This window comes from Micromys minutus (genome assembly GCF_963924665.1).
Source record: "Micromys minutus genome assembly, chromosome: 11".
Taxonomy (NCBI): domain Eukaryota; kingdom Metazoa; phylum Chordata; class Mammalia; order Rodentia; family Muridae; genus Micromys; species Micromys minutus.
This window is the reverse complement of record NC_137980.1, coordinates 20803611-20828481: the sequence shown is the minus strand read 5'-3', so window position 1 is coordinate 20828481 and position 24871 is coordinate 20803611. Positions and strand designations below refer to the sequence as shown.

General features: G+C 44.0%; 1 pseudogene across 1 annotated transcript; it reads right to left on the bottom strand.

The window, feature by feature from the left end:
• Positions 1-4098: 4098 nt before the first annotated feature.
• Positions 4099-6745, bottom strand: LOC308427106 (SERPINE1 mRNA-binding protein 1-like; annotated as a pseudogene). The gene is made up of 3 exons: positions 6728-6745; positions 6432-6554; positions 4099-5254 (listed from the first exon to the last, which is right to left on the bottom strand). The product of its transcript is annotated as an SERPINE1 mRNA-binding protein 1-like (transcript).
• Between the last annotated feature and the right edge of the window lie 18126 nt (positions 6746-24871).

The following is a 24871-nucleotide window of genomic DNA, read 5'->3' as shown; positions in this document are numbered from 1 at the left end:
CAATGGCCGCCTCAGCAAGGGAGGCAGCTGGAGCCTCTAAGGAAAAAAAATGCAGCAGGAAGAAGGCTGAGGAAAGCAGGCTTCACGCGTAGCTGTCCCTCTGAGATGCTCCCATCTTTTTAATACAGCTGTGAAAGAAGTTTGCTTCTCTGATCCTCTCTCTGACGACGAAAATAGGGCGAGTACATTTGCATAACAGAAGAAAGGGACAGATTGCCACTCCAGAAGGACCCGCAGGACACCTGTCAGAAATATTAGAGAGCAGGAGAATCTCTCAAGGCGAGAAATGCTTCATGTCCTGTGTTGAGGTAGTTGGTGGAGAGGCCATGTCCTGACTACAAGCCCTTTTCTCTTCTTCCTCACCCCACTTCTGATACCTCTAAGCTGCTAGGTTGCTGGCTCCTTTTACATAGGATAAAGAGTATAGATTCTAGAAACCCAACAGCAATTTTCTTGGACTCCCCCCTCCCCGAGTTTACCTGTGATTCCTCCCATGTCCCACACCCTCACCACTGGCCTCCAGTGTGGGTTTCAGGAGATGTGTTCCTGTATGAAAGTCACATTTCTGTGCATTGTGTACATGACAATCATGATTGTCACTAGGCAGCCCTGAAATCATGCAGTTGGAGAACTCTAATTCCGCCCCGGCCTGAGTTCAACTATGATGACTACCTGCGTATTACACTGCGTCTTGTAGCAAGCACTCCAGATACGCAGACCAATCTGGAAACTGAGGCTCTACGGCTTCAGGATGGAGATTCAAGTCTCCCTAGACTCCGTTATCCAAAACAAGCAGAGTGGGCTGGCTGTGCAAACAAGTGGATCGTGTGCGGGTGCAGCCGATGTGTGTGTTCCATTGCCTCTAGTCCGTACCCCTAGTGGCTGAGCCAGAGGACAGTGGGTTTGGGAACTGGCTTCCTACAGCTTGATATAGAAAGGGGGGAAGTTTTGCTCTGCATTAGAGATCTTTGGGGCCACAAAGACAATGAATTGGAAAACAGATGACGGGACTCAGAAGATGGGTGACAATGTAAGAGGGGACAAGGAGTTTAAAAGAGAGGGTCCGCGTGAATATGAAGGCCCTGTGGCCTCCAGCAGCTCCAAGCAGCCAGGAGAGGAGGAAGAGCCTGGACTGCCCCAGCTTATGAGGTGGGAGCAAGCCCAAAGCTGCTGGCTGGGTGACTCAGAATGGAATTTTCCTCCCAAACACGGAAAACTGAGGTTTCTGTTGTTATAGTCATTCATATTGATCATTCACCTCTCTCTCTTTCTTTCTCTCTTTTACTCTCCCATATATCCTACAGGAAAAGTACCAGGGCAACCAGGGCTACATGGTGAGAACATGTCTCAATAATAATAATTATTTTTTTTTAATTATTATTATTATCATATAGAATTTTTTAAAGATTAATTATAACTCTGATATTTTCTAGGGCATTTAACCTACAGGTGAATTAGGTAAAAACATGAATCCCTAAGTCCTCTCCCCTTGTTCTCACTGCCTCTCAAACTTTTTTTTAGTTAAATCGAAGTATCCAGCATTACCCTACCCATGAAGTAGGTGTTTGCTATTGGCTGAAGAATCTATATCCACAGTGTTGCTACACAACAAAAGCAGGGGTAATGAAGATGTGACTCAGTGGCTAGAAGATGCATACTATTCCTGCAGAAAACCCGGGTTTGGTTCTAGGATCCACACTGAACAATCACAATCACCTGTAACTACAGCACCAGCAGATCCCGTGTCCTCTTCTGGCTTCTGGGGCAGCCTCACACATACAATTGGAAATAAAATAAACCTCCTTTTTAAAGGGCAGTGTAAGGAAGAAGTAAAATATACACAGTTCTGGCACGAACCCACTCTCAGCAAAGAGGAGGAGGCCAGCCACCCGGTCATGTGATGTTGACAATCTAAGGAAACTAATTATAAATGGAGGGAACCAGGCTATGGATAATAGGCACAGCCTAGAACCCTGCCTACAAGTCAGCTCCAGACACTGGCTGTTTAGGCTCACCCGGGCCAGGCTCAGAGTTTCTGCTTGCCAGGGTCCTGCCCTGGCAGTTAGGTCCTGAGGAGGGACACAGACAGGCAGCCCAGAGGCTGATGACCTCTGGCTATCAACTCTCTCTTACTGTTCTGGGGCCAAAAGCTGGTGACTTCTGGCATCTGCACATGAGTAAAACAGCTCATCTATTTCCGAGGAAGCACCCAAGAGAGAGCCTAATATATTTATCCGACCCTTTGTCACTATTAAGGAGGAGTTTCAAGTCAAATTCCCTGTTCTTGAAAGAATGAGCCCAGTGGAAGAACCCGATTCAAGGACGGCTAATGGTCTCCCAGAGCTACCCTAGACCAGCACAGCTGGGATGCATTAGGTCATTTCATGTTCAAACAAAGTCTTCATTCAAAGCAATGACTCCTTCCTGGGTTTCTTTAGGGTTTGTTTTTTAATCACAAGCTATCCTGTGAGGTTGATGTTGACTGTGAATGCTCCCTCCCAAATAGATATGCACAGACCCCTGCCTCGGGTAAGCACCCAGGGACCTCATATTAAGAATTCCCAACACATTGCTTCCCCCACATGCATTCTCCTATCTGTCTTTGAAATCAAATCTTTCTGCTGCTCTAAAAATAGAAACCATATCCAGAAAGAAATTGCAGAGCTGTATGCCAGAAGCCGACAGAAACTCAGAATCGTTCATTTTCCCACCTGCAGGCAATATAGAAAATGCCCCCTCAGGCAGGGGGGCGGGTAAGGCTATGCCTGGTAGTTTATCTAAATCACTCTTGCTGTGAGGTGAACCGACTTCCACGGCTAGTGGGTGGCATCGCCAGTAATGCCAGCACAATAGATGATGAGTTAGGAGTGTTTCAAGATCAAGGCTAGCCTATGCTAAGAACACGTTTGAGGCCAACCTGGGCTATATAATGAGACGCTGTCCCAAATTAACAAAATAAGATGAGTCTGATTTCTTTAGCCACCTCTCCTGGGAAAACAAGCCAAATAAGTGCTCGTCCTAAAAAGGATATTTGGAATGAATGAACATACACACACACACACACACACACACACACACACACACATACACACACACATACACATACACACACACACACACACTCACACACACACACACACACAAGCACACTCAGGCACATACACACACACACACTCACACACACACATACACACTCACACACATACACACACATACACACACACTCACACACACACACACACACAAGCACACTCAGGCACATACACACACACACACTCACACACACACATACACACTCACACACATACACACACATACACACACACTCACACACACACACACACACACACAAGCACACTCAGGCATATACACACACTGGGGGGGTGGAGGAGGAAAGATGGGAGATGGGAGAGTACAGGAGAGAGAGGGGGAAAGGAAGGAAGGAGAGAAAGAGGAAAGGGGAAAGGGGGGGAGAGAGAGAGGGAGGGAGGGTAGAAGGGAAGGAGAGGGAGATATATATATAAATAGATAGATAGATAGAGAGAGAGAGAGAGAGAGAGAGAGAGAGAGATTTTTCTTTAGGGAAAATAAACAATCTCTGGTCTATTTTCAGAAAGGCTGGACCCCTGACCTGAGCTAGCACAGGCATGTGTCCCATAAGACTCTGGGGACTGAAGGGGAAGGAAAGGCTGAGCCTCCCACAGTCTACTGGGAGACAGAGCGCATTTTCCAGCAAACAATTTTTTTTTGATACACATTGTTCACACCTATATTTCAAGTTTGGAAATGCATATTTGCAAGCAGCATTACAAAAGTATTCATGAAGAATGCATAATCTCTGAAAATTAAGAAGACATCTCTGCTACCAATACATTTCTAAATACAAAACTGCCTAATATATTTGTAACCTCTGTGTAGCTAGAGAAGTTCATTTTCAAAACAGATAAAAGTCAGTCTTTAGGTGTGAATGGTATGAATGACAGTCTTTTTTTTTTTTTTTTTTTTTTTTTAATTCTTAGTTGTTTGGGATCCTTAAGCACACAAAAGCTTTGAACAGGAGGGTCCACAAAGGAACCAGTGTTGTATTGTGGCATCCAGTTAGGCCAGAGCTGGGGATACCTCTGGGTCATCTACATCAGGAGCAGAAGCCCTTGACTTATCAGTCCTGCTGCCACGGTTTGGACGACCACCACGCCCACGTCCACCACGTCCTCCTCTGCCACCACGTCCTGGGCGGCCTAGGTCTCCATAATTGATCTCCAGTTGAGACGTTATATCATTTGCTGGCTTCCGGAAATGATGGTCCGTAACTGAATCTTCAGCGTGAGCCTCTTCACTTTTTGATTTATGCAGAACAAATCCCTTTTTCCACTGTCCACCAGCACCTTCATTTGGTTTTCGGATATTAAATTCTACTTCTGCTCCGTCTTTATTTTGAATAGCTTTCCACTCATCCAAAGTCGTCTCTTTTGGACCCTCTTCCTTAACCTCTTCAACTTCCTTCTCCTTATCTCCAGTGTCTGCCGCTGGGTGCTCTTCACCTTCACGTATTTCTTCAGTCACATTTGATTGACCCGAATCAGTTCATTCCTCTTTGACAGTTCCCCAGTTGTGAGATCCGCCACCTCCGCGTCTGTCCTCATGCTTCAGGCCAGATTGATCACTTCCACTATGCCTATCAAATTCTCGCTTGTCCCGAGAATCAAATCCATCACCTCGCCCCATTCCACGTCCACGGCCTCCTCGACCCCTTCCAAGACCACCTCGGCCTCGGATAGGCCGTTGGATAATCGGTCTATCAACTGAAAATTCACCTCCTTCATCTTTATCTTCAAGTGGCTTTTCAAATCCTCTTTCACAAATTGGTCGCCTTTCTGGTCTCTTATCAATTATTTCCCATCACCCTGAAGTTGCTGATCGGGTCTTCTTTTATTGCGCCTTATTCCTTCTTTCTTAAGTGCCACCGGAGCTGTTTCCTCCTTTTTGTCAACGCTGGGGGGCAGCGGGTTCTTGCGGTCTTTCTGGGACTCTACACCTTGGAGTTGGTCTGGGCCGCGTCCTGAGCTGCGCTCTTGGCCCCGGGGGGGCCCCCAACTCCACCCCCACCGGCTTCTTTTTCCTTGTTCTCTGCTGCCTTCAGTACCTCGAAAGGGTCCCATTCGTCGTCAAATAGCTGGTCGAATCGGTTGGTGACCACGCAGCCAAAGCCTTTCTGTAGGTGTCCAAGAATGATGGTGGCTTGGTCAGTGCGTTCCTCCACGGATTGCACCGCGCCGAGCCAAAAGCGCCTGCTTCAGCTCTTCCGCCAGCAAACAACTTTTGTTTCCTGAAGTAAGGTCCATAATGACCCAAAAAGACACAACACACGGGGCCAGCAAGATGACTCAGGGAATTAAAGTGTCTGTCACCAAGCCTGACAATCCCTAGGAGAGAACCAGTATCTCAAACTTTCCTCTGGTGTCCACAAGGCACAGCACGACTGCCCTGCCCACCCCGACCCTCACCCAGGACACGTACAATAAACGTAAATTGTTTTCAAGTGGGGATTTTTCATGGCCTGCCCTAAAAGTATCTGCCGGATACATGATGCTGTCCCACAGCCTGGCTGTCATTGACACTTACTCTTACTTTGGGGACAGTTGGTCAGATGGCAATATTCAACGAGACCTTGGTCTAAGGGAACAAGAGAAAAGATACGTCACAGTGTTCAGACTTCCAGCTCTTCCTTGACTATAGCCTGCAAGCTGTGAATGTGCTTTACAGGACGAATGCTCTCAGCTTCTCTTCTGAAGCAAGAATGAGAGATCAGTAAAACTCCCTAGGTCAGCAGTAAAACTTTCCCATAATTCTCTTGGCCTGGCAGTCTGCGTCTTCCCAAAGCAAACCTACCTAGTGAGTAACAAAACCCATGGGTAAGAGTAAAGCAGTCCACACACCTGTATCTGATCAAGGACAGGTTAGGAAGCAATTACCCCATCAATATTTTTTTTTGTCCGGACTGGAGTTTATTTAACAAGGACTTTGGTAAGTCATGGACATTCCTAAAGGAACTAGATCACAAAATCAATGAGACCGAGGAAAAACTGCAGTAAATTCCCCCCGGAGAACGCAGAGGGCGAAGAGGAAGCAAGCAGAGCTGACGTATTGATTGTTCATGCCTGAGCTTTGGCCACCTGAGCTTTAGCACGTTTGAGGAGCTTGGTGTTACAACCCTTTTATACCTTCGCTAGTCCCCAGCTTCCCTCGGCATGCTTCCTGAGTTCATACCAGTCTCTCCTAAGCATCAAGTAACAGCCACATGAGACTCCGTTATTCCCTCAGCTAATAGCTCACTAGCCTTGGAAAACTGACCAGATCCCTGCTCCCCTTCTTAGCTCAGGGTTCCTCAGACAGAATGCTATATACTGAGATAGCAGGCATTCCATTCTCACGGCTCTGGTAACGTGGGGACTCAAGCTCCGTATGTCACCACAGTGTTTGCTGAGGGCCCTGGTTTGCAGGTGGCCATATTCATCCCCACCTGGTTTGCCAATAGCTACATATTGTGTCCCCATCTGACAAGAACAGGGAGAGGAACTAAAGCTTTCCAGTATCTCCTCTTCAAAACAGTACTAATCCTACCCCGAGGGTTCCCAAAGTCCTCATCTTCAAATATCACACTTTAGCATTGGGTTCTCACATGGGCTATGAGGACTCACTCGCTTTATGGCAAACCATTTTGGCTTACCTGTAAAATGTCCGCCATAGGTTCTTGTGTTTGAACCCTACCAGTGGTGATGGTTTGGGAAGGTTGTAGAACCTTTAGGCAATGGGGCTTTACTTGAAGAGCTGGGTCCCTGGTGGGAGGTCTTTGAAGTTCGAGGGCATAGCTTCACGTCCTGATGGTTTTCTGTATCTTGGTTATAGATGCCGTGTGCCCAACAGACCTCCTGCTCGCACCGCATGCCTTCCCAGCCATGATCTTTCTGGCCACAAAGGGTTGGTGAGAGGGAGGGGCTAGATCAGTGGTTCTCAACCTTTGGGTCACAACCCCTAGGGGTTGAACCCTTTCACAGGGGTCTCCTAAGACCATAAGAGAACACAGCTATTTATATTATGATTCACACAGTAGTGAGCTTACAATTATGAAATGGCAACAAAAGTGATTTTCTAGTTGAGGGGGGAGGGTCACCACAACATGAAGAACTGTGATTAAAGGGTCTCAGCATTAGAAGGTTGAGAGCCACCAGACTAGATGGAGAAATTAGACTTTCCTCTTTCCCTCGGCGTACAATTCTGCATGAGCCAGAAACTCTGGAAAGGAGAAACTCACTCTGTTAATGACCAACCTCATCCCTTGAAGGAGCTAATTAGAGACCTAAGAGACTTGGGGACACCACACCCTTTTAATTGGTAGGAACTGGGCTCTGGTAAGTTGCTGGGGGGGGGGGAAGAATCATCTTCTGGAACATATCCACTGACTCTACAGGAAGTGGAAGTCTACAGGGAATAGGGGATGACCTGGAGAAAATATCCCGAACCTTCTCAAGCTTGAAGCTCACACCCAGGTTTATTCTCAGTACTCAGAGCTTTGTGTATCCAGCCCCCTCCTCCCTTTCCCACATAGCCGTGGGACCTTGAAGATTTATCCCTGAGACTGGAGATAAAATTGGTTTATTGGTTTAGGAAACCTTAAGGGATTCTTCCAAAAATCCACTTAAGTGTTTGTGAGTGTAGTGATTTTGAGGAATTGTGATGCTTTACTGTGCTTCTTGTGTATGGTTGTCAGAGCTTGCCCTGGTCACCTTTCCTTTAGCTATAGAGTGCGATTTCCTAAAGTGTCCCTGTCAAGGTGTTTGGCATCCAGAGACTACCTACTGGGTCTCCATTGTACACAGACATTTTGTCTGTTGTTGGAGGGGACACAGGGTGGGAACGTGTGCTGTAGTGTAGGGTCCAAATAAAAGAGAAGGTATCGACACTAGTTTACAGAAATGTGCACTGAAGATGTGAGTGAATAATTGTTTTTTCTTTCTAAAACAGATTGAAAGCTAGGCTCTGTGGTGCACGCCTGCAGACCCCTCACGTGAGACGCTGAGGTGGAACAGAGGACCAGGGGAACAGCAGTTCAAGACCAGCCTGAGCCAGAAATCCCAGATCTCCTCCTGCCTTCCTCCTCCTTCCTTCCTTCCTTCCTTCTTTCCTTCCTTCCTAATGTCCTTCCTTCTTTTCTTTTTCTTTTTTTTTTTTCCTTTTGGTTTTTGAGACAGGGTTTCTCTGTGTAGCCCTGGCCATCTTGGAACTTGCTCTATAGTCCAGGATGGTCTCAAACTCAGAAATTCACCTGCCTCTGCCTTTCAAGTGCTGGGATTAAGGTGTGCACCACCACTGCCCAGCTGAGGTCCTGTATCTCGAAGACAGCACAGTATTACACATGCAGTATTACACATAAAATAGAATAGAACAGACTAAAATAGAATAGAATCTTCTAGAGCACAGGGAGGCAGCTTGATGGTGGAGCATTTGCCTAACTGCAAAACTTCATCATTTTTAGTAATTAACTAGTTAATTAATTAAAAGAAACCTAAAGTTGAATCTTCTACCACCAAACATCATTTCTGAGTAAGTCCAAGCTACCGAGCTATCTACAAAGCAGAGATGATCTGGCTGGTTTTGCTTCATAGCTAGCCCTCCCTATCTGTATTGTGATTGTTATATCAAAAACCCCACAAAGAATGAGGTTCTTATTTTGTGTGTCTGCATCCTGGTGACAGACCTCTGCACTATGCCTCCTAGGATGTGCATCTGAACTCTGCACAGGGACAGAGTAGATTGTGTAAGGTGTTAGGAAGAATAACCACGCAGACTGACTCTGTTGCAAAAGAACACATAAGGAAACGAACTGAACAAAGGCACCAAGAAAGAAATAGGGTCAAATAGTGGGAAAAAATGTCAGACAGAAGTGTTAAGGCTGTCAGAAGTGATCTGGCAGTTTCAGATGACAATTTAAATTAATCTCTGTCTATGAGTGCTCACGGCAGCATTCACAATAAGTAAACTATGGGACGACCCACAGGTCTGCTGGCTGACGAGGAGATAAGCAAGTGCGGAATATCCAGACATTGGCATAAATACTATGTCACCATAGCAAGAAATGCAATGGCGACACATCTGTACCACAGATGAATCGCTGGCACCTGCTGCTTAGCAAAAGATGTTACAGCTAAAGAATTATGTCATATGATTCCATTACAGATGTCTGGAATACGTACAGCTATGGAGACCACAGGTGGGCCAGAGGTTTCTGCAGGAGAGAACTCAGTGAGACTGTAAATGGGTGTGGCATTTCTTGTGGGGATGATGAAAATGAGCTATAATTGGATCATGGTGATGGTTGTTTAACTCTATGACCCAACTGAGAATCATCTAGTTGTATAATTGAGGAGGTTTATGTGTGTGCGCGCGTGTGCACGCGTACGTGTGTGTGTGTGTGTGTGTGTGTGTGTGTGTGTGTGTGTGCGTGTGTGATCTGTATATATGGGCTTGAGTATGCAGGTACCCTTGCCCACCCATACATGCATGGATCACAACTCAGGACATGGGCATCTTTCTCTATTGCTGTCTATTGAGACGAGCTGTCTCACTGAATTGAAGTATCTCCTTTTTGATCAAGTTGCCTTGCAAATGAGTTATTGACATCCCTCTGTATCTTCCCCACAATGTCAGGTTTATACACTCAAACACCCATGCTGACTTTTCGTGTGGGCACTAAGGACTTATATTCAGGTCTTCAAACTAAATACCTTCCCATACCCAGGGTGAATCTGTGGCATGAAAATCACACCTCAATAGAGCTTTTAATTTAGAAAAGATTACCATCTAGCTGTATTGTCATTGTTTTGTATTTTTAAGGACTACCTCCTCTCTCTCTCACTCTCTCTCTCTCTCTCTCTCTCTCTCTCTCTCTCTCTCTCTCTCTCTGTGTGTGTGTGTGTGTGTGTGTGTGTGAATGTGTTTGTGTATTTACTTTATATTTATTTCCAGGTAGCCACAGTTGCATCAGATAGTGTGAAAACTACCCTTCCAGTATCCCAAGGGCACAAGGCTAGAGAGAGACATTGCCTCCCCTCTGCCACTATTCCTGTATGAATACTGTCTCTTCTTTAATTGTGAAGAGACATTACCATTTACCATTTTTCTGAGTTCAGAGGCTGTTGGTACCATGACAATGTTGGGAGCTCCGGCACAGCCACAGTGCAGAGCAGAGTGACTTCTAGTGAGGGAGCTTTGAGAAATGCCAGCCTCATGCACACATAAAATCAAAGAGGGAGAGCAGCCCTAGCTAGCAGAAAAGTTTCACATCTCCTCAGCTGACATGATTTGTTCAAGGCAGATGGCATTGAATTGCTGTGAATAGCCTCAAATTTGCATAATAACTTTCTTAGTTTTTTCCCCTGGCTTGTTTTATTTCTATTACCTCCAGATAATTGCTTTAGAATAGCACTGTTATTTCCAGCAAACTCCTCCTCCTAGAAAATGGTGTGAATATAAATAATATTTACCCAGGCCAGGGGTCATGAGTGGACCAAACGTGGCAGAACCCAGGTTGGATGAGCAACCGTGAGAGAGGAAGCTGGGGAGGTTCAAGTTGCTGTTGAAGGGCAGGATGGGGCTCAAGGTGAAAAGTCATGAAGCACGTGATGCTATCTTGGGGAAGCCAGTGATTTTCAATGCCATCAGCTGGAAAATGTACCAACTTCAGAGATGAAATCACCTTTGACAAGAACCAACAAATATTGGACTTGCTGCTACTGAGTGCAGAATAGCCTAAAGATTTTATGAGCTTGCCTTGGGTAGAGATGATTTGAGTTGCAATAAACAATGCATAACAGGGGTAGGCTGATTGGTTTCCACCTTGGGTAATCTGTGCCTATTGTTTTGGTTAAACTTGTAAATGGGAGCCTAGTAAATGGGCATAAAACAGCCCTGTTTTCAGAAAAACAGAAGTTTACAGGGTTAGAAGTTCTAAGCCTGTTGATTTAGTTACTAGTCTATTGCTGAGATGAAGCATCATGACCAGGCAACTTATAAAAGAAATAATCTAATTGGGGCTTGCTTATAATTTCAGAGGGTTAGTCTATATCATCATGGGGATACCATAGTATTAAGCAGGCAAGCATGGCATTGGAAATGCTTACATCTGATCCACAAGTTGTAGGCAGAGAGAAAGAGACTCTTGAAATCTCAAATCGCACTCCACAGTAGCACACCTTGTCCAACAAGGCCACACCTTCTAATCCTTCCCAAACAGTTCCACTAACTGGAAACTAAGCGTTTAAATGTATGAGCCTATGGGAAGCTACTCTTATTTAAACCATCACACTGTTTTTATTTTATTTTATTTTAGATACAGAATGGTAGCATGTAACCCAGGCTGCCCTGGAACTTGCTATGTAATTCGGGCCAGTCCGAGAACTTTCTTTGCAGCCCAGGTTTGCCTGGTATCCACCATCCTCCTGCCTCAGCCTCTGGAGTACTAGGATTACAAGTATAAACTACAACACTCCGATTCTAGGCCTATCTTCAGAAAAATGATATTTTCCATGTTACTTCAAATTATGTTTGCAGTACACCTTTGATCTAAATGATATAAACAAGCTATTGATGGCCCTCAGCTGCCTATAAGTGGCCTAGAAACTCCATGATTTTCAGCAAATACATTTCCAAAACTAAAATGGTGAAAAACAATTTAAGTAATATTTAGCTTCTTTTCAGCATTACTGCTGAGCCTCCTGTTGGTGTTATAAATCTCTGCCCAAGGAGCAAGGTTCAGTCTTGGATAAAACAAGGTCAGACAGATTGCCCATTCCCTTTGTAATGTGGTTGAGATTGTACGCGCAATTCAGTTTTGCAGCTTGTAAAATCTAGATGAAGTTTTCTCAATCTGAGGCGAGCTAACATAAAAGTACAACCTGATTAGCATTGACCAGGGTTAGTGCGCAGTGCTAGAACTGTGGCATATTAGTTATTTTAAAGTGAAGGCAGTTGAGGCACAGCACTCACTTGAAGGGCCCTTTAGCCTCTTTCTAAGTAACGAGGAAAATTTTCCAATTAAAAAAGGTGCTTTACCAGGAAGAGGAGGATATTCCTGGGCACGAGCAGTCAATACTGACATAAGTCTGTAAAGCAAACTTTCTGAAACAACTAACCCTTATCTTCCATCACTTTTCCTATCTATACTCTAGTCACTGACCCATAGTTGCTGGCCCACTCCAGCCTCCTTTATCCTTCATCTTGTTAGTCTCCTAAAGTCATCATTGTGTGCTAAAGTATGAAGCCCCATCTGCTTCCTTGGGTCTCCACTTCTTCTATTACAAGACCTTCATGAGCAGATAAAATACGAACAAAACACATTCAGTTTTTATACTCGGGGCTCACACACAGAACCGGAGAGCATAGAGGAAAATCTTCCCCACGGCAGCACAATGCCTACATTTTCAAGCCAATGATACAGAGTCCTTTGAGTAATCTGAGGTTTCTCAAGAACTACATAAATAAAGCAAATAGGAAAAAGAAATCCCTTGTAGTATTTCAACTTGTTCTTTTTCCTGTCCAGACAGAAAGCATCAAAGCTGTCTGTCTTAGTTTGGCTTGTATTGCTGTGAAGAGACACCATGACCATAGCAACTCTTATAACAGACAGCCTTCCATCAGGGGCCAACATGAAGGTAGACATGGTGATAGAGAGGTAGGCTGTGAGTTCTATATCTGGATATGCAGGCATCAGGAGAGAGAGAGAGAGAGAGAGAGAGAGAGAGAGAGAGAGAGAGAGAGAGAGAGAGAGAGAGAGAACCCACCCCAGTGACACTATTCCTCCAATAAAGCCACATCAACTCCAACAAGGCCACACACCCTAAGGCTTTAAATGATGCTAGACCCTATGAGCCCATGGGGGCCATTTTGATTCCCACCGCCACACTGTTTCTAACATGATAGCAGCAAGGCTCAGTGAGTAAAAGAGTTTACTGTGCAATCATGGGGACCTGAGTTTGACTCCGCAGAACCCATATTAAAGCTGAACATGTAATAGAAGCATCTGTAATCCTACCGATATATAAGAGATAAACACAGGGGGATCTCTGGAAGCTGCTGGGCCAGCTAGTCAGGCATAAGCAGCAAATAAAAAACAAGAGACCCTGCCTCAAACACAGTGGAAGTTAAAGACTGACACCCAAGGTTATCCTCTGACCTTCACACACACACACACACACACACACACACACACACACACACACACACACATAGAGCAGACCCTTTTAGATGGGAAGATGCCAAAAATATGCTGCCCTTTAACACTTTTCATGGTTAAACACCCATAATGTACATCAGCCACTGCTCAAAGCACATGAGATTTTTCTTCTCTGTGGGGAGAATTTTGTTATCATTACCCTACTTTATAGTATTACCTGACCAGAGATGTGGAAGGTATTACTATGGTCCCTGCCTCCTGTTAGTGATGCTGTCATTCACTGGGGGATATGTACGCAATGCTAAGGAAAAATTCTGTACAGATACAGAGGGAAAGTGTGTGTGTGTGTGTGTGTACCATGAACAGACTGTTCTATGTTTCCTAACCATCAGCCTTGTGCTCATTGAGTGGATGTGAAGGGAATGTCTGCTTACCCACTAGGACCCACAATAAGGAGATTTATTATTTCCTGTTTTTCAAGACAGTGTCTTGTTAGTTATTGAGTCTAGGCTGGTCTACAACTACTGTATAGGCCAAGCTAACCTGGAACTGAACACCTGCCTGTTTCAGCCTTTCCCCACTGTGAGATAACAGACAGGCATGAGCCACCATGCCCGGCTTGGGTGAGCCCTTTTCTTTCAGTCGTTAGCCCTGTCCACCTCTCCTTCAGATAGCACCCAATGAAGCTCTTACACCTGCAAACTCACAACAGAAAAGAAATGATTAGGTAAATGCTGTTCCTCCTACACAAGGCAATGGGGAGGGAAGGTTCAAGTGTTTATTGTGAACGCTCATGTCTAAGGTAGTACCATATTGTTCAGCTCCAGTATTAGCTTTCAATCTGCCTGCACCAGGGACTCACAGGAGGCCCTCCCAGGGGTGAACTCAGCCACATGTGTCCTCACCCTTTCATCATCCTGGGTACACCACCCATCCATTTCCCACCTGAGCCCTACCTACAGTGCTGGGCCTGGAGCACCAACCAGAGGTGTCCTGGCAGCTTTAATTAAGCCAGCTGTTGAGCAATCTCAGGCATTGTGTCTGCAGTTGCGTCACATTTTCTCTTCAAGGGAAGCCTCCTGAACACGTCTCGGTTCCTTTAATGAGCACCCTGACAAATGATCACATCAGAGCGGATCTCTGTGCAGTCTGCCATCTCACCCAGGTTCTGAGCCATCACCATGGGGACAGAAGCCTGTGACACACAGTGGAAAGACAAGAGCATGTCTGGCCAGATGTTTCCAATTCGTAAGCCTTAAGATATTTGCAGGTGATCCTGTGTGGAAAACCTAACGCCTGAAGAGGGTTTTTTACTAAAATGTTTTAATATGGTACAAGCAGCAGGATTATATTTAGGAATGGCCTGCTTTACCCAGAAATATGAGAAGCAAGGGGCAGGAAGAGGAGGAAAAAGAGAAGAGAAGAAAAAGGAGAAAGAGGAAGAAGAGAAAGAAGAGGAAGAAGACCCACCAATTTGAGAATGTGTAACTTTTACTTATTTGTTTGTTTGTTGAGGGGTGTGGAAAGCTCCTGGTCCTCTGTCAGGCACAAAGCAATGCTTCCAGATCATTCCTAGCGGTAACTTTCTTTTGACCACATGTTAATTGTTAATTAGAGTCGATATGCTTTGGGATCTGGTAGTAGTGGTTTTATTTCAGATTTAAGTGCCAGGAAATGGACCTTATGTCTGGATCATGTGAGCTATGTCCCCAGGCACAACGTGTTGTCAACTTAAATGCACTCATGCATTGCGTCTTTTGATCACTTTCTGCCAAAAAAAGTGTAAGTTAAAAGATGTTCTGGGGTGCATTTTGGTAACTCGTTAATCAGATTCAGACTCTACAAAATCTATGGTAGTGAATTGGACCACATCCGATGGGGTCCCAGTATTTTCTAGATGGCATTTTTCATAGCTCCTGGATGCAACAGCTCTAGTTGGTGTTAGCCCTCCACAGCAGGGACAGTGGGGCCCAGATGCATCAAGTGTAGAAGTGTCTGGGGAACTACTGAGTTATCATGGTATTTGTCTTAGTTAGGATTTCTATTGCTTGGACAAAACACCATGACAAAAAAAAAAAAAAAAAAAAAAAAAAAAAAAAGAATAAACACGCTGGGGAGGAAAAGGTTTATTCGGCTCACACTTCCACATAGGTGTTCATCACTGAATGAAGTCAGGACAGGAACTCAAACAGGACAGGAACCTGGAGGCAGGAGCCGATGCAGAGGCCATAGAGGGGTGCTGCTTACTGACTTGCTCCTCAGGGTTTTGCTCAGCCTACATCTTATGGAACCCAGAACTACAGCCTAGAAATGGCACCACCCACAATGGCCTGGGCCTTCCACCATTAATCACTAGCTGAGAAAATGCCTTATAGCTGGATCTTATGGAGGCATTTCCTCAACTGAGGCTCCCAGCTTGTGGCAAGTACACAAAACCAGTGCTGTATTGTTTCCCCAGACATCCCAAGTCTCAATGAGGAACACCCCATGACCTACATGTTCTCATTTCTATCCTTGGATAGTTCCTTTTAAATTTATTTAACCCAAACATGAGACCAGCCAGAGTATTCAATTTAGCCTCCACGGTTATCATGAGAAATACTTGGTGTGATAGCTTACGTCTATAGTCCCAATATTCAAGAGGTTAAGACAGGAATTCAAAGCCAGGGGCTCTGCAGTAAGACCCTGCCTCAAAAAAAAAAAAAAATCTCAAAATTAAATCAGGGGAAAGAAGATGTGATAAGAGATTGTGGGTATTTGCTTTCACTTTGTTAGATGCATGCGCCTAGCCTAGCAGCCTCTCAAAAGCACTGAAGTTGGGTGACAGCTTGGTGACACAGGACTGTAATCTTAGCTACTCAGAAGGCCTACCAGGCTATAGAACAGTTCAATAGAAATGCCTGGTTGCTATGGTTTCCCTTCATTAAACAGCAAGAGCCAATAGAAACTGTAGCTGTTTGGTCTCAATATTAAGCACAAAATGTTTTTATTTAACCCGTTTAAAGGCAGTGTGACAAGGTAAACACAGGAGATGGGTGTTTTCTAAATCTAAACCACCCTGTGTGGTCCCTTTAGAACAGTGGTTCTCAACCTGTGGGTCCTGACCCCTTTGGGAGTTGCATATCAGACATCCTGTATATTGGATATTTATATTATGGTTCCTAACAGTACCAAAATTATAGTTATTAAGTAGCCATGAAATAGTTTTATGACTGAGACTCATCACAACACGAGGAACCATATTAAAAGGTCTCAGTATTCAGGAGGTTGAGAAGCACTGTTTTCAAAGTGCTTCTTAGAAAATATTCATGATTCGTGCAAAGTCACGACCACTGGGGAGGACGTGTCTCTGACACCCCAGCTTCAATGTCCTGCCCAGAGAACATCCAGACATTTGTGAAATGGTTGGTGCCAGCCAGGATTGATGGAAGATCGCATTCTTTCCTTGGGGCATCTAAGCAAAGCTAAAACCAGATGCTGATGAGGTTTCCTCGACGGTGACAGAAATTACAGCCTCTGTGGGGTCCATGGTTCTCCTGAGCTTTTTAATTGCAGACTGGAGAATCTTTGGTGTGGTCAAAGTGGTATCCCCATAAATGCTATTTTTTTTAGTATCCATGGAGAGTGTAGTTAGGAAAAAACTCTTTACCGACTATGAGACATGGAAAGGGGGAAAATGAAACCTGCTGCTACTCTCCGTTTTATGCAGCTAAGTAAATATCCTCTGGCCGAAAGGGCTTGGCAACACAGTGGTCTTTAAGTCCGTGACTGGAAAAGATCAGAGAAGTGCTAAATTATGTTGGGCATTTCCAGCCCATTCAAAATACAGAAAATGTGGCTGGAATCAAAGACAGAGTGTCCTCTGAAAGGTACATGGTGATGCATTCCTGCATTCTCAACACTTAGGGAGCCAGAGGCAGGAGTGTTTAGAGTTTGAGGCCGGCCTGCGCTGAGAATGAGTTGCAGACCAAAGTCAACAAAACACAACCCAAACATACAAGCAAGTGCCAGTTGCCTCTTTAAAAGGTAAAACTGTGGACCTAGTAAAACGATGATTATTTATCAGGGGGTTGGGGAAGGAGACACAAAGGGCTTCCAGGTCAGTCAACCTCCTCTGCATGACACTCTCATATCAACTACGTGTCTTTGTACCTTAATCGAAACCCAGATGACTGGAACACTGAGAAGAAACCCTGAATGGCCTTTATTACTGCTCTATCATACCAGATTCATTGATAGTAACACATGCACCACCCTGATGGGGCTGCTGTCAATGCAGGATGCCGTGTACATTGTGAGGTGGCAAATATATGGGATATTCCACATTTTCCAGGCAAGTTTCTGTGAACATAAAACTTCCTTTAAAATGGTCTATTTTTTTTTAATCTGTTGTTTGTGTCTGGGAATAGAGAAACTGTCCAGTTTTAGAGGGAAATCGGGTGTGACCAGAGGCTGCTGCTAAAAGGCCAAACACAGCCTAAGACAGCTTTATTCAATGGGTTTTGGAACTCAAAATAGTGAGGAGCTCCCCTCAGCACACTAAGGTGTCATATTACGGTTTCCATGAAAATGCCCCACTCACATATGCCACTGCAGTAAAGTTGGATGATGGGCCTGAATTGCTGCCCCTTGGGACCACACTTAGGCCCAAGTCACTTGTTCACTAAGCTGATTCCAGAGCTCCAAGAGCACCATGGCAGATTTTCCACTGAGATGCTGGCCTCTTCTTCCAAGAACATGTCCAAAACAGGTGCCAGCACAGCCTTGAGAATTCCCCCATTGTCCTGCTTGGATCTCTCTGAACACTGGGATGAGGTCTGGATTTGTGGGAGGTTTTTTTCTCCCTCCCTATATTTCTTTTTTCTTTCCATCTTTCTATAAGTGTTCGCTCTGCAACAAAGTCTTTATTTTTCTGCTGTACATCTAATTGTGTCATGGCATCTGCTTCTGAGACAACCCAAATAAGACCTGCAGTACTTCCTTCTCCACCAGCCCAACATCGCTGCCACTCCAAGAACAAAACACGGGGTTTGTCATGCCTGGAGTAAGACAAAGATCATTTTTATTTCTTAGTCCCTTGCTGAGCTAGAAATGGGAGCTTCTCTTGATTTATTCTTACTGGGTAATCATAAAGTACTTGTACATTTTGTAATTTATTTGTAAGAGAGGGACAGGAGCTGACATACTTGCCAGTCATTAGGATGATGAGATGAAAAAACAAGAAGGCGTTTCCATGCTGATGTGCAATTTCTCGGGGACATGCAGCACTTTCGGGTCACCAAAAATGCTGGAAGCTATTCAGAGAGAAGGCAAAAAATTCCCTGCTAGCTCCTGTCTCTCAGACCCTCACTGACCTGTTGTGATGGTTAGATTTTTGTCAGCTTAACAAGAGCTAGAGACCTCTTTGAGGAGAGAAGTTCAATCTCCATCAGATTGCCCATAGGCAAGTCTGTGAGCTTTTTCTTCACTGATGATTGATATGGAAGGGCCCAGCCCACTGTGGGTGGTGCTATTCCCTGGCAGGTGGTTCTGGAGGTACCAGAAAAGGTAGCTGAACTGAGCCTGAGGAGCAAGCCAAAAGGCATCATTCTTCCATGGTCTCTGTTTAAGTTCTTGCCTCCAGGTTCCTGTTTGAGTTCTTGCCCTGACTTCCCTTAACAATGCACTATGATGTGGAAGTGTAATCTCTCCCCCAGATTGTTTTTGAACATAGTATTTGTCACAGCAATAGAAACTCAAGACAACTCTCCTCCAGATGTGAGTTCCAAAAAACCAAAGACTGTCTGCATTTGTCTTGTTCTTCCGACCACATCCCTGTTGCTTTGGCGGTGACTGGCCCATAGTAAGTGTGCTCAATAAATATTCACTGAATGACTACAAACCTGGATGGATTATCCTTTTCTTTTCTTTTTGAGGAAATCCCTACTGGCCTATAGTAGTTGGGTAGATGAAGGCAAATTATAGAGCTAAGCACAATTCATAGTTTGTCCTTGGGTCTGAGATTATTTGATTCAAAAGTGATTCTGCCTGGGGCTTTTCTGTCTTATCTTGTGTGGAAGCCCTTCCAGGGAGAAAAACCATTCCTTTGCAAACCTCAGATACTTCCTTGAACTTTATTCTCCCTAGAATGCCACACCTCTACACACATGTATACACGCACACATGCTCACCAACCATGGAAGAATGTTCAACACAGTTATCAAGAGTTATATGGCTACTCAAAAGCTTTACCATAGCAGAGAGGATTCCTTTTGATTCTGAATGATTAATTACATCAGCATCAATGAGAAAGAAGTTTATAAAAGTCAAAACACAGAATCCAGGCTCTGCCCAGTGGCTCTTCATGGTTCAAGGTTTCAGACTTCTAATGTGTTACCCTGTAATACATGCTGTTGCCCAAGTTCACACTGCAGTGCGAGATAGCTCACTCTAGCTCATCTAAAGCATTTCAAGAGGAATAAGAAGGAGATAAAAGGGAACACCGCCATATTTTACAAAACCACCCATCATCTTTAGAGCCACATCATCCCTTTTTTGCTAATATCCCATTGGCCAGAGCTTTTCTGCCCATCCTGAGCTTTGTCACATGCCCAAAGCTGGCTGCCAGGTAGACTGAGAAGAACTTGGTTTGTTTTCTGAGCATCCACGTACCCAGTAAAAGTTTTATGACTGTGGATGAAAAAAACGAACCAATCCTGGGATCACCAGCACCCTGAGCTGTCCATAGCTGTCTTTCAAATCGACGCTATGCACTTAGACTGTGATCAAGGCGCCTCAGCATCCTGCCAGGAGCCAAAGTGAAATTCCCTGGGATCTGTTTCCAGAAATCATGCATTCACCATTAACTCTGAATATGTAGTCTCAGAGCAAATATGGAGTCTTATTTGGGGTTTTATTGCTATGAAAAGACACTGTGAGCATGTCAATTCTAATAGAGAAAAAAATTTAATAGTGCTGCCTTAGAGTTCTAGAGGTTTAGCTCATTATCATTATGGTATATAAACAGATATGGTGCTAGGGTTCTACAGCCTGATCTGCAGGTGACAAAAGGATCCTGTGTGTTATACCCAGCACAGCTTGAGCATAGGAGACCTTAAAGCCTTCCCTCACAGTGACACACTTCCTTCAACAAGGCCACACCTCCTAATAGTGCCACTCCCTGTGGGCTAAGCATTCAAACATATGAGTCAAGGTGGGAAGTCCAAAGCAAACAATAGCCCACAGTAAATAGTCATTCCCACCAGGACCATGACCTTCTTGGGTACTCTCAAGAGTATGGAATAATGCTATACTGGCCAGGCATGTGATTTCTTTGACAATATAATTCTCTCAGAAACTTATTAGGCTTCTGACTTCCTATCTCCTATGCATCGGTTTTAATAGCCAGAGACCTTGTATAGACATGGGTTTGAAGCCTGAGGTCTCTTCTCACTGCCCCCCTGCATTCCATGTTTCCTTGACCCCATCTTAAGAGCAACTACCCCAACGCTAGATGAAACAGTAAGATGCTGATAAAGGTAATGCTACTAATTTAGTTCTTAATTCAGTCTTTGCTACAAGACTGACTGTCTCTGCCCAGCAGAGACACACAACTAAAGGTAAGGGGGGAAAGATTGAAATATGAGGTTTCTTCTTATGGGTAGCCCTCAAAACCACAACTTCTATCTCCTCCATTTTGGGGTTCAGAGACACTGATGTAATCATACATTTAAGTTCCTAAAGCTCATAAAGTCAATTGCAGGGAACAGACAATGTCTCTCCTGGTTGATATCACCATAGTTTGTGTGTATTCTTCAGGAAGCCATCAGAACCCATTGCACGGGTACCTGACTTGGGAGACCCACTGTGGCACCATATCTTAGCACAATTCTTTTGCTCTCAAGGTTCTCTTTGCCTAGCCACTATCCCTCTTAGGAGTGTGCCAGGGAGATAAATGGCTAGAGCCCAGACATACTTTGTAGCCCTGGGCCTTGGCAAGCCTCTCCAGTCACTTTCTTTGTGATCACCCCATCTCAGTTATCAGGTCAGTAAGTCCCATCCTTAACAAAAGCATCATCTGGGGCCTGGAAGGCCAGGCACAATGGAGTCTCATCACTTGTACCAACCTTGTTGGTACAATAAAAAGTCATTCACCATGAAGACTAGACTCCTAAAGATTCCAAACAGTGCTCATAATTCTCCCCACTTCTTTGCTTGTGGAGCCAGAATCTTGTAGTTGGATACGGCAATTTCTGTACTAGACTAGACCTTCTTCTATTAACCCTGTGAGCTCTGAAAGGGGTATGAGTTCATATTGTGATATTGTGACATTCTTCGAACTCTATGACCTCCACCTTTAGCCTTAAAGAGGTGGTTCATACAAAATTTGTAAAATGAACACAATATCTTATAGGGTTCTTTTAAGTTCAATTTAAGTTAAAATTTCAAACTCCTAAAAAAATTAAATGCAAATTTACATGACTGTGAATCAGACAATGCTTTCCTACACATAAAACATAAGCTATGAAACAAAAACATGTTAATGACACGCTGTGAGAAACTCAAAACATTTGTGTAGAACAAGATTGTAAAAAGGTATCCACAAAACAACATACGCTCTTTGCAAATAACATGTCTAGTATCCAGAACATGTAATGAGCTCTTACAAGTAATCACATCCAAATGAGCAAAGTGTTTGAATACATATGTCTTCAAAGAAGAGGTGCACTGGAGTTAAAAGTTATCCCATGAAAAGATGCACAATATCACAAGGAATCAGGGGGAGTCGATGAGATGCCAGTTCAAAGCCACTCAAATGAACAAATGAACTGCTTGGGAGATGACTCTCTGTGAAAAGTGCTTGTTGCCATGCAAGTGTGCCACAGTATGTGTATAATCCCAGTGCTCAGGGGGCAGAGAAAGAGTGTCTCCAACTCAGCTTGGCTAGCTGCACTCGCTGAATCAGGGTGCTCTGGATTCAGTGAGAGATCCTGCCTCAAAACACAAGGTGGAGGAGAGTGATTTCGGAAAATGCTCAGTGTCCATATCAGGCCTCTACACGTGCACGTGTGAGTGCTTACACTCACACACACACATACACACATGTGAAAATACCTATGCACACGCATGTACACTACACTTAAAACGAACAATAACCATATCAATAAAAAATGGTCAATAACAAGTGTCGACAAGAAAAGAAAAGTGAAAATCTTCTACCTTACTGGTGAAACTGGAAAATAGTGTTGTAGATTTAGGTTGTCAATACATGATTGGACAGAGAAGTAGGCGGAGAAAAGGTAGGAAAAATGAAAGAGGAACAGAGGTTGGGGAGGAAATCAAGATGGAGGAGATCCCAGTGGCTGTAATGAACATCGGTAGATATAAATATTTTAAGGGTTTTTGTAGGTCATTTTATCTCATATATTAGGGCAGTTTGTGTCTTTGTCTATTGGATGTAATATTATTGTATGAAGGGTTTGTGGATTGAGAATTGAATATATAAACCTGTATGAAAAGTTACCAGGCCTTAGAGTCATGTTTGTGCCGGGCGGTGGGGTAAAGAAACACACCGGGGCAGAAGTACCAGGGTGGGTAGAATAAACCGCCTGGGAAAGGAATCTTGTGGAGAGTGTAGCTCGTAGACCGAGTGACGGAGTCTGTGCACTCAGCTCCACACTAATACTGTGCCCGCAGAGTCAAATCACAGGGGCAGATAAAGAAATAAGCATGGTATTGTAATATTTACTGCAACGTATTGTAGCGCCAACTAGTCAACAGCCCAGAACTTCAGCACGTGTATTTTGTACAGCACCTGGGGACAGTGCTAGCTACCCTTGGTAGACGGTTCCTGCAGTCTCAAGTTGCAGCTATCCCAGAGAACACAGTTTTGCACACATTGGTCAATTGTTCAAGAGGATACCTTTTCCTTACTTCTGAGTCTCACCAGGAGAGGGCTTTGCCATGTCCATGGGTCTGAGATACTGAGGCCCTCACCATGGCTGTTGCTATGTCAACAACACTCATTCCCTCAGGACTTCATCCCCTCCTTACACCCTCACTAGGGGCTTTATCTGCTCGTCACACATTTGACCCAGTAATTCCTAAGGATACACTCAAGTAAACCGAAACTTTATGTCTCACCAAACACGTGCACAAAGAGACCTGTAACACAATGGTTCTCAACCTGTGAGTTTCTACCGTTCTAGGGTCAAATTACCCTTTCACAGGGGTCACACATCAGATATCCTACATATCAGATATTTATATTATGATTCATAACAGTAACAAAGTTACAGCTATGAAGTAGCAACAAAAATAATTTTATGGTTGGGGAACGCCACATCATGAGAAGCTGTTTTGAAGAGCTGAAGCATTAGGAAGGATGAGAACCACTACTTTAGCATCAACAAAAAGGTAAAGCACCCCAAATGTCCATCAAACTACAAAAACTACCAAAAGACAAAATTTGACATCTCCACATAACAAAATGTTCCTCAGCCATCAAAGAGAAGGCTATATTGATACATGCTACAACATGGGTGAACCTTGGCTACATATGCTCAGTAAAAGAAACCAGACACGAAAGCTACATGTTACAGAATTCTGCTTATATAAAATGCCCAGGATAGACAACCCCGTACTGACAGAAAGTAGATTCATGGTTAGCAAAGGGGGTTCAGGAATCAAAGCTGGACATCTTTTAGAGTGATGGAAATGTTATAAAATTGGATAATGATCGTTATACAACATGTGAGAATAATAGAACCCACTAAAGCATACTTTCTAATAGTACCTATTTTATGGCATTTGCATTACATCTTAATTAATTTTTAAGGGGTGGTAGCTTGTGCTTGCAATTCCAGTGCTGGAGAGATACTGACAGGTGAAACTGGCTCATTGACCAAGTGGTCCAGCCTAATCAGCCAGTTCAGGCCCATGAGAGAACCAATTTCAAAGCTAGAGTGGATGACACCTGAGGAATGAAACTCATAGTAGATGCCTGACCTCTGTATTCATGAGCACTCATATGTGCACACACACAAAAACACACGTGTACATTTTTTGGAAGTTAGTAAAAGGTCAGGCGAAGACTAGATGTGTACCTCAACAGCAGAGTACTATCTAGCATTGTGAGACTCTTAGTTTGGTCACCAATACCACACACACATTGGCACAAGTGGATCAGGTTTTACTGAAGAATTACCTCAGATTTATACTAGAAGCAGAGGTTTTAGTATACATCTTGACAAGTTCATCAGATTTTTTTCAGAAGTGACGCATATGCATACAAGTACATAAATTATGCCAATTAAGATTCTGTGTTGTTCCTTTTTAATTGCTTTAGTGGGGGGGGGCATACACATTTCTTCTCTTGATATGTTCATTTTCATTGATATGAAATGTCCAGAGTAAGCAAACTTGTAGAAACAAAATAGAGATTAAGAGTTGACGAAGGAGGTGCAGAAGTCAAAACTGATTGCTAATGGCCACAAGGTTTCCTTAGAGAATGACAAAAAATACTAAATCAATATTTGCTCAAAAGGAACCCAGTCACATGTATAGAAATAGTACTTGTCTTTCTAGGCTGTGTCAAGTTAATGACTAAAGCTAACTAAGGCAGCCAGGCAGTGGTAGCACACACCTTTAATCCCAGCACTAGGA